Here is a 10,944-nt window from a genome sequence, read left to right as displayed (position 1 = left end):
TCCAGCCTCAAGAGGCAGAGCTGGGACTGTTAATCCAGGGCCCTTTCCGCTCATCCCAGAAGAACTGCATTTGCTCACTGGGCAAAGGCAGCCGTTCAGAGGAGAGCCTTAGCATTTTGGGCAGCCAGTGAGTCACAGATTACTCTGCTTAGGGAATAGCCTTAAAGATACATTTTTGTCTCCCTCTTTAAATTCTCTGAAGACTGAAGTTCTTTGGGGACTAACAAGACATTTGCCTCCAGTCCAGTACCCTTTCTTGGTAACTGGTTTCATTCTTTTTCTCCTGGATTTCTGCTCCTACTGTCCCATCTTGGACTGGAGGCAAGCCCGCCCCCTTGGCCCTCTGTCTGCCTGCTGCCTGGGGAACAGCTCCACCCATTTCCTCTTTGGTCTCCAGCTCTGAGTTGGCCCTCCTCTGCACGGCCTGCAATCACCTGCACACACTGTCCTCCTAGAGGCTTGCATAGCCTAGACCACTCGACTCCATCTCTCAAAGACACACACTGGGGCCTCCTGATTCTTCCAGCCACCCTGCTTGCTCTCATAAGTCTAAATTGTGAAGAGAAAAATCAACATAGCTGCTTATTTCCTCCTGTCCCATAAGGGACACTCCCCTGAAATCTTGCCCCACCTAGGGCTGGCAGAGCAGTAACTGTGGGTCTAAGAGGAAGGGCAAGAGTATGGAAAGTTGGAGGCCTGCCTCTGTTTGTGAGCTCTAACACTGATCAGGCCTCAGTTTCCCCAAACTCTGGTGAGCCTGAAATGGCTTGTTACCCAGAAACTGAGAGACAAGTCTCAGGCTTTCAGGTCAAAGGCATTGCTAAAATCTTAGGCCGCTGAGACTCAGCTCAGCAGGGACTGTGAGCAGGGGAGGTGAAGCCAGCTCTTGCTACGGTCTCCCTGCAAAATCCATGTATCACACAGGATGACCCTGGTTTCCTCCTAGACTGAGACAATGCTAACTTGGTCTCCCTCTCTTCTAAGTACAGATATGACCCTGTGTGCAAGAGGTCCTATGTACTCTGATTAGCTGGCATGTGGCTCATGGTGTGTTGCCACGTGTACACATCTCTGAGGAACAGCCACGATCAGAAGGTGTAGCCCTAAGCAAGGGGCTTCTGCTAATTGCGTGCCTTCGTGCACGTGTGCGTGCATAGGTCCGTGTGTGCCTCTGTGTGCGCTTGCGCTCACCCCGTGAAGGAGAAAGCAGCAGCTCTCTCTCACCTCTGTACGCATGATCCTGCCAGCGTGTACAGCTGCAGATCTGGTTTCCATCTTCTCCCAACATGCAGCAGGGCTGGGGAGACTGAGTGGAATATTAATTGTGCTTTTGCACGTGGCTGGGCTCCATGAATGTGGTGGTCGGCGGGAGCAGCCTGGAGCTATGTAGGGAATGAGAGGAAGCCACAGCTTCGGAGATCCGGGGATTTATGTCCTCTCCGAGGTGGAGGCGAAGCCCAGGTGGCTAGTGGGTGGGTGTGGGCTTCTTGAGACCTAAGATTAGGGGACAGCTAAGTCTTCAAGGATCCCCCCCAATAGAATCACAGGTGATAACATGGAACCAGCCCAGAGGAGCTATTCTGCTGAACAATGACTAACAGAATCTCCATTTACTTGTAAAGTCTCAGGGAGCCTTTAAGGGCTATTGTTCTCAACTGCTGTGGGTCGTGACCCCCTTGGTGGGGGTGGTGGGGCAAATGATCTTTTCACAGAAGTCTCCTAAAGCTATCAGAGAACACAGATATTTACATCATGATACATAGCAGCAACAAATTACAGTTATGAAGTAGTAGCAAAAACAAACAAACAAACAAAAAAACCAAAAAAAGTTTATGATTGGGGTCACCACAATGTAAGGAACTGTATTAAAAACATGAGGAAGGTTGAGAGCCACTGCTCTAGGGAGAAGATAGAGTTCGTAGAAGAAAGGAGGGAGGAGGAGAGACAGAAGGAGGGAGGAAGGAAGAAATAAATAGTTACTTTTTAAGCTCCCAGAGAACACAGAAGATGCCATGACCACCCCCAGGGGTAGCTCCTCCCACTCCTCTAAGATTCATCCCCGCCTTGCAATTTACCTGAACTCAGGAAGGCCCAGGCAAGATTTTTTTTTTCTTTCTGCCAAGCCCCGGGGTCTATGTTTAATCAAATGGGGTTTGAAGCCCCAGATGCCTCTTCCTTGATTCGGCTGCTTGGAAGCTTGGAGCTGAGTTGGCTGAGGTCTGCCCCGTGCAGAATCTCATGGAGGTGTGTTTCACCCCACTGACTATGCTCTGCCGTCATCTGACACTATTATCTCCTCTTTTCCGTATCGTTTTCCCTCTGAGGCTGGAGAGGCAGCTCAGTGGTTAAGAGCGTGGACCGCTCTTGCAGAGGACCCACAGTGGGCACCTCAAATCTGCCTGTAACTCCATCTCCAGGTGCTCCAACTGCCTCTCCAGGCCTCCCGAGGAGCCTCCCGAGGAACCTGCACACACAGATGCATACCCGACCCCCACATACGAACAATTAAAAACAAAAATAAATCCTGTAAAGAACAACAACCCCCATCCAAAACCATCGTCTGCAGTCTGCAGCCCTTCTCCAGGTCTTAGCAGTGAGACAGAGGCATGAATGTTTTTACTTCGAAGATAGAGAAAGTGAGGCCAAGGGAGCTTATGTCTATCCAAGGCCACCCAGATATTAAACAGAAGAGCTGGAAATTGGATCTTAATGTCATTTTCCAACTGCATTATTAGCTTCTGGGATTGAACAAGTTACAGGCAATCAGGGGTCTTTCTGGAGTGGCTGGGAAGGCCCCAGGGCCTTGGCAGATGCAGCTTTTTACCTCCCTGCCATGTTTGCTAGACTGAATCCTCGGATAAGCAGATCCAGGTGAAGGTTTTGTCTGATCCCCTGTGCGCCAGACCCTAGGGACCTTGGGCATACTCCATCTTTAGGGATTAACCCTAACCTCTTCATCTGAGTAGAGCAAACAGAGACCCACCATAAAAGGAAATATATTCCCAAGTTAGGTGTGGTGGTCCATGCACTCAGGAAGCAGAGGCAGGAGGATCAGGAGTTCAAGGCCAGCCTTGTCTATCTAGTGAGTTTGGGATCCTGTCTTCAAAATTCCCAACCAACCAACCAACCAACCAACCAACCAACCAACCAACCAACCAATCAAACACAACATATAAAGAGTCAAATCTATTTTTCCAGATGTTCTGAGAAACACCCTGAGTTTAGAGAAACTCAGAACTGAAGGCACCAAATTTTTAAGGAAACAGTGGATGGAATGGATGTATTGGTCTGTGACAATGTTGCAAGAAAGCAACAGAGATCAAGGTGGGGTGTCCATGTGGGCATCCTGCAACTCAGAATTGAGTCATCCTGTTAGGCCTACCACCTGGAGCCTCTTTCTTGCCAGAAGAGGACTCAGGGCTGGCAAGGGAGTCCTTCCATGTGCTTATGAGATGGGAATAACTTTCTCTCCTCCCACCTACTCCCTCTGTTTACTTGAAAAATAAAGCTGTGAAGGAGTCATGATGGCATACACCTTTAATTCCAGCACTCAGGAGGCTGAGGCAGGCCTGTGAACTCTGTGAGTTCAAGACCAGCCTGATCTACATAATGAGTTCCATGACAGCCAGAGCTACATAGTGAGACCTTTTCTCTCTCTCTCTTTATCTCTCTCACTCTCCCTCCCCCCTCTCTCTGTGTGTGTATGTGTATGTATAGATAGAGGTAGATATGTATATAGCTTAAGATGGCCTCAAAAATCACCATTCTCCTGCCTCAGTCTCTTGAGCGCTAGGATCCTATGCATGTACCACTATGCCCAGCCAATTCCTTTCTCATAGGGACTGGCTCCGTGCAGGCAACCCGAAGCCTGGGGACTCCAGGAGCAGACAAGGAAGAGAGCCTGTGCAGAGCAGATGGGAGGGGCAGTTATGTGAAGCCTCCTCACGCACCCCTCAGAATGTCAATCTCTGATAGCCCAGGGACAATGCAGAGACTCAGCCCCAGTGGGCAGTGAGCACTGGGGGAGCTGTCCAGATAAGCCCCAGGTCTGCAGTATGGAATGCCTTCAGACATCAGCATGCACAGCGCAGAGTTTGGGCTTTTGTTTTAAGAAGGATTTGTACAAACCTCCCTTGACTGTGGCCCTGTTGTCTTCTAGTGCTCTCCCAGTGTACGCTGTGTGCCTCAATCTCCTGAATCTGTAGGGAGCTCCTGTAATCAATAATGCAAACACCAGCAATCCAATTACAACAGTGCAAGGAATTCGAAGCTGGAGTTGGGTGGACTGAGACAGGGTGGATTCATTGTGTGCCGGGGTCTGATTAAACAGTTCAGGTAAGTGTTCTCACGTGTGCTTTACTGCACTCACAGAGGCAGACGCTGAGGTTACGCTGTTATCCCAAGGCTCAGAGAGCTACATCATCTTGTCTAAAGTCACACGGTATCTTTAGTCTGATTTCCTAGTCCATGCTCTGGAAATTATTGTTTCCTGGAATCCAGAGTCTCCAGAAAACTTGATGGGAACAAGAGAGGGAAAAACCACATACAGACAGCCAAGTGAGGTGGAGCAGGCAGAACTCTAACCTGTTTAGGGTATTTTATTTTGTTCTGTTGTCTTTTAAATGCTGTTGAGTTTTGTTTTGTTTTGAAACAGGCTTTCCTTACGTACTCCATGCTGACCTGAAACTCAACAAATAGACCAGGCTGGCCTCGAACTCCCAGAGATCTGCCTGCCTTTGCCTCCTGAGTGCCAGAATTAAAGGTGTGTCCCACCATGCCTGGCTGTCTTTTACATTTTGTCAAGCAGATGGACGAATTTAGATAACTCAGAGGTAGAAAGTGGATATAATAAGAAGGGGCCTGCCGCATCTACATCTGGCACCTTACAGCTATCTGCACAGATTTCATCCTTCCACTAACATATACTTAGTTTTTTTGTTTTTTGTTTTTGTTTTTTTTTGTTTTTTTTTTTTACTTTTTTAGGTCTCTTTCTTTGCTGTGCATGTGAGTGTGCAGATGGTTATGAACCTCTCTTGCTCTCTCCTTCAGTATGATCCACACTGCATGTTTGCTGTTTTTTTCTTAGTCTGTCCTGGAGATGATCCTGTAGTAGCACACAGAGAATCTCCTCATTCTTCTTCTCCCTTGCGGCACAGCCTTCCGTTGTACGACTTTACCATAATGTATTTACCTGTCCCTGGCAGATGGACATTTGGGAAGTTTCCAGTTGTTCACTTTAAGAAACAATGCTGTCGTGATAGACTTGCTTGACTCCTGTTTGTTCAAAGGATAGGTTCCTAGAACACTTTTCAACCTGTAAGTGCAGGTTCTTCAATATCGTGGTACCCTGAACCACAGTTTACACCCCCAGTGGCAAAGAATGGAGACGCCAAACAGAAAGCCATCACAATTTTATATTTTTCCAGATTAGGAATGGTTTTTCCAATGGTTTTTGTTTGGTTTTGTTAATTTGGTTTTTATTTTGTTTTTGAAACAGGTTTTCACTATGTACACCTGACTGGTCTTGAACTCACAGAGACCCACCTGCCTCTGCTTCCTGAGTGCTGGGATTAAAAGGCATTTGCCATCACACCTGGCTCCAATGTGGTTTTTAAAAAAACTTTTATTTAGGGCTTGGAGAAACCGATCAGTGCCTAAGTGTACCGGCTGCTCTTCCAGAGGACCCGGGTTCAATTTCCAGCTACCACACGGTCTCCTTGGGAACCAGGCAGTCATGTGCTTCACAGACATATATGCAGGTAAACACCCAGACACATAAGAAATGAAATAATAATAATTTAAATTTAATTTGCTATTATTTGTAAGTGTGTGTGTGTTTGTGGGTGCACCAGTGCCATGGCATTCATGGAGGTCAGAGGTCAACCCTCTGGAGCTGGTTCCCTCCTCCACTGTGGAATCTTGGGATTGAAGTTGGGCTGTTGGGTCTTCCTAGTAGAGCTTTTACCCACTGACCCATCTCCCTAGCCTGTCCAGCATACTTTAAACTTACATTTCTCTTGAGTAGAGTTGAGCATCTTTTTAGATGTCTTAGAACACTTTGCTTCTCTTTCTTCAGACTCTACATACACACACACATTTACTCGGTGCTTGGTCTTGTCCTACCCGATTTCTAGAAGCCTTTTATCTGTCAGGCAGATTTTTCAACGTCCTGGTGACACACTCTGGACCCTTTCTAAGAAAAGCTATGGAAGTGTATTCTTTTATTGAAGCCTGACTTTATTTAAGGAACACTTTTTTTTTTTTTTTTTTTTTTTTTTTTTTTTAAGGTCAGGGTCTCATGTAGCCTAGGCTGGCCTCAGATTCCCTGTGTAGCCATGGATGACTTCCTTTCCCTGTGTCCTGAGTGTATGTGCCAGCTGATTTCTGTGGGGCTGAGATTAAACCCCGGGCTTTGTACTTGATAGGTAAGCCCTCTGCCCATGGAGGGACAGCCTCAGGGCACATACTGAGTGTCTTTTGTGGACCAGCTTACTACTGATGCTCCCAAGAGCAGCAATGAGGAGACACCATAGCTCTTCGCATTCCAGTGGGGACCAGTCAGGTTGTAATCTGTAGCAAGATGAACTCGAGCAATGGGATTCAGAGGAAACGCCTCAGGGACGTGACGGAGGAAGCAGTGCTCTGCCTTCTGGTCACGAAGGCTGTTCTATCTGTCTCCACCTAGGGCAGGCTTCTTTCACCTTTTCTTCCCCTGTGATTCCGGCCTCCTGCTCAGGTTGCAGTGGACTCTGTCTCTTGGCGATGACTCCTGCAGGATGTATTTACAGAGTGCTTGCCAATCCTCTATGGGGCCTTCCTGGACAGTCGGCTTCCAGGCCGCTCTCTCCTTTGCGCACACTGGTCCTCACTATCTGATTTGTCCTTTCTTGCCCTGGGTCATCTGCCAATGATTTCTAGCATGCATCTTTGAGCTCTCAGGATTGGACTCTCCTTGCAGGAGGGGAGACTTACGTTCAGCTCAGCGAAGGCTTGCAAGATTGATTGGTGGATGTATGGGAAGTTCCTACTGTAGTGTAGGGACATCAAGGGTTGGACAGATTAGGCCTAAGAATGGATGCTATGTCAAGCTGAACTGTCGGCACCGAGGCCCAAGCAGGAAAGGGTTAAGCTTGCCCGAGTTTTGTATATGAAATGGCACCAGGGGAAAAAAGTGCAGACTAGCAATTGAGCCCTGTCTCATCCTGGTTCAAATGACATTGTCTGAGCTTCCTCAGCCTGGCCTCCTGCGCTAATTACAGACCTTCCCTGGGGAGGAAGGCTGGGGCTCATTACAGGCTCCCGTGCTGGAGGGCACAACCCCCAGTGACCGAACCCAGTGACGAAACAAGATGTCTGCAAGAAAGACCCAGGGTCTGGCTACTGAGCCTGGCTGCTGCCTGACTGGGAAAGGGTTGTGGAATAGCTATGGGCTGGAAGGAAAGGCTGACATAAATGTTGGGAGTCCGTGTCCATGCAAGTCACCTCTTCTTCATTCCTCTTCCCTAAGTCAGGAGTCTGGATACCTCACTCCAAGATACTGTACTCTCCAAGATGGGTCCAGCCAGGGCTGTCTGAGCCTCCCCTCTGTGGCCACTTGTGGGCTGCCTCTCCCTGTGGCCTGTGGAGACCAAGTCTTCTTTAATCTTTCATTTATCTAGAGGCCTCGCCCCTCAGAGAGCAGCTTTGATGTGGGGCCTGCTCTAGGGGGGTAATCACTGGGTTTCTGAAGCCTTGTCCGGGATCTGCCCACAGCCCCTTGCCCAGGCCCGGACTGGAGGTCTCCTGACCATCAGAGACAGCCTCTGAGGGTGACCTTGTCAGATAGGACAGAAGCTTGTCGCTCAGCTCAGGCGGAGTTGGAGGAGTTGCTGCTTGAACCCCAAAGTGGAGTAAAAGGCTAGAGAGTAGGGGCTTGAAGAGCCTATGATGTCGTGTATCCATCCATCCATCCATCCATCCATCCATCCATCCATCCATCCATCCATCCACAGTGCTGAGGACTGATCCCAGGCCTTGCGCTTATTAGGCAAGTGCTCTAACACTATGCTGTAGCCCTGGCCCAGTCATTTGCTTTTAGACTTATCTTTTTCATGACACAATGAGCACAAACTCAAGATGACAATAGCAACGGTGGTGGAAGCTCACAGTGTCATACAGCACCTAAGCTCTAAATACCAGGCTGAGCTGTATTTTATTATTACTGTTATTATTAGTGTGTGTGTGTGTGTGTGTGTGTGTGCCTGAGTGTGCCATGGCACTCACTTGGGTCAGATGGTAACTCTGCTTTTCCCGGGTTGAGGCAGGGTTTGTCTTGTTTCTGTTGTGCTGTGTACTTCAGGCTAGCCGGCCCAGAAGATTCTGGGAGATTCTCCTGTCTCAGCCTTTCACCTTGCCGCAGCAGGAGGAGTGCTTGCTTCTCTTACACAAAACGCAGATTTCTTGTGTGTTCTAGGGATAAAGTCTAGGTCTTTAGTGTTACGTGGCACGTGCTTTTACCCACTGGGCCATCTCACTGACATTTGTTTGTTTTTTTGAGATGGAGTCTTTCTGTGTGTAGCCCAGGCTGGCTTCAAACTCAGGATCCTTCTGCCTTAGACTCCTAAGCAAGTGAGGTTACAGGCAGGCATGGTAAGGTCCAGTTTACCTTGCCTTTTAAAATGCCATTATGCTTAAAAGGGTCGCTCACTCGGTCATGTCACGAGAACACGCTGAGTTTCTGTTATGTGCTGCGTACTCTTCTCTGCCATGTAAGTAGCTTAGTAAGAAAAATGGGCACGCTTCTGCTCTCATGTTTTAGTTGAGGGGCACAGAGTAAACAAACTATCAAATGTACATAGAATATAATTTCATATGGATGTATACATGTATGTCTGAGGCAGGGGTTCTCTGTGTAGCCCTGGATGTCCTGGAACTTAAACCAGGCTGGCCTCAGACTCAGAGATGCACCTGCTTCTGCCTCTCAAGTGCTGGGATTGAAGGTGTGAGCCAGCATCCCCAGATTGTTATATTATATATACAAAGGACAAGTCAGGAGGGAGGGGGCCACTGGCGACCTGAGTGGCAGGAGGGAGAGAGCCATATATTCTTCTAGATATTATGCAGGAAATGGAAGGGAAGGGTAAGGACAGATTGAGGACTTTGCTTCATCCAGGCACAGTAGAAGGCCAGGACATGGAGGACAGGATGGGGAGGAATGGAGAGAAGAAATGGGCTGAATAAGGGAGCCAGCGCTGGGCTGGATGAGGCTCTGCTAAGGATATGGGTTAGACTCTGGGCTGGTGGTAGCTTTTGGTAGGTCTAAGTGGAAGCTTGACTTGATCCAGCTTTGATGTATGGGATCTCACACTCCAAACGGAAGGGGCAGAGCTTTACAGCAAATTCAGCCCCAGCGCTCATCTGCAAGATGTGAGATGCAAACAAAGAAACTGCTGTTGACATTAGGTTAGAGACAAGAAACAATATCAAATATGGCTGTAGGGCCTGGTGAGGTTCAGGTGAGGCCTAGGGCAAAGGCCATGCCCTGTGCTATGTCAAGGGTGGCTCTGACTTCGTGGCCCTATTCTATGCATGGCTGTAGGCCTGACTGCTTGGAGGCTCAGACATTTCCTGTGTTCACCTGTCCTAACCTGGGGAGCAAGGTACGGTCCTACCATCTGTCTTGTGTGTGTTCTCTTTTGACAACACATACAGCAAAGCTGCCTTGGCCTAGGAGTTGACTTCAGAAGACTGCTGAGAGAGATCAGAGATATAGAGATAGTCCATTTAGGATGCTATAACAAAGTGCCAGAGACTGTGTAGCTTCTAAACACAGAAGTTTATTTTTGGAGCCAACACATCCAAGAATAAGAACCCAATTGGTTTGAAAGTCTGTTTTCTGACTCACAGATCATTAACTTCTTACTGTGCCTGCCAGGGACAAGGGATTTCCCTTAAACCTCTCGTGGGGCACAAGCCTCATTCATAGCAGCTCATCTTAACACTATTATGACCACACCCCCCTCCCAATGGCCACCTCTTAACATTACCTTGAAGATTCTGTATGTGATATCTGGAGAGGGGTGCACTTTTTGAGATGGGGTCTTATTACTGGAGGTTGGCCTAGAACTTGCCATGCACCAGAAAACGTACTCCTGAGCCTCTTGCCTCTACCTCTCCGGTTCTGAGAGTATGGATGTTGGTACCATGACCACCTCAACTTATGAATTTTAATGGGGGGTTGGATGGGACCCAAACATTTAGACTATAGCAAGTTGTCTTCTTCCACTCTTGGTGGATTAGGAGCCCTGGAATCCACAAGCTCTTTCTACAGTGGTGAAAGATGTGGAAATTGTCTCTGCGCCTGCCATCCTGGACTCCTGAGAGCTGGAATTTCTTTATGCCCCAGGACACAGCACAGTGCTTAGCATCTGACTATGCACATTGATTGATTTGTGCATAGACGATGGTCCACAGTCCCTGTATCCTAAGTAGCTTGGAACGAGAGACTTCTGGGACTCTTCTCTAATTACATCTCTTGTTCCTATCTGGCCTTCAGCTTTCTCATCTGTAAATGAAATTTTTGTCTTTGTTCTTTTTTTTTTTTTTTTTTTTTTTCTGTCACAAAGATTAGTCAGACTCAGCGTTCGCCTTAAGAACTGAGAAGGGAGCTAGAGGCAACGGCTCAGTTGGGAAAGCATTTGTTTTGCTAACACAGAGCTTGATTCTCAAAACCCATGTAAAATTGCCAGGTGTAGTAATGCATACGTGGATTCCCAGCACCAGAGAGGCAGAGGCAGGGAGATTCTGGCCAGACAGCCTAGCCTAATTGGTTGAGCCTCAAGCCAATGAGAGACAGGAGATGAATGGTACCGATGTCGTCCTCTGGCCGTCATACACATGCACATACATATGCATGTAAACACACACACACACACACACACACACACACACACACACACACACACA

The sequence above is a fragment of the Psammomys obesus genome, unplaced genomic scaffold (assembly GCF_907164565.1).
Source record: "Psammomys obesus unplaced genomic scaffold, mPsaObe1.curated_primary_1811, whole genome shotgun sequence".
Lineage (NCBI taxonomy): Eukaryota > Metazoa > Chordata > Mammalia > Rodentia > Muridae > Psammomys > Psammomys obesus.
Note: the sequence above shows the minus strand (reverse complement) of the source record.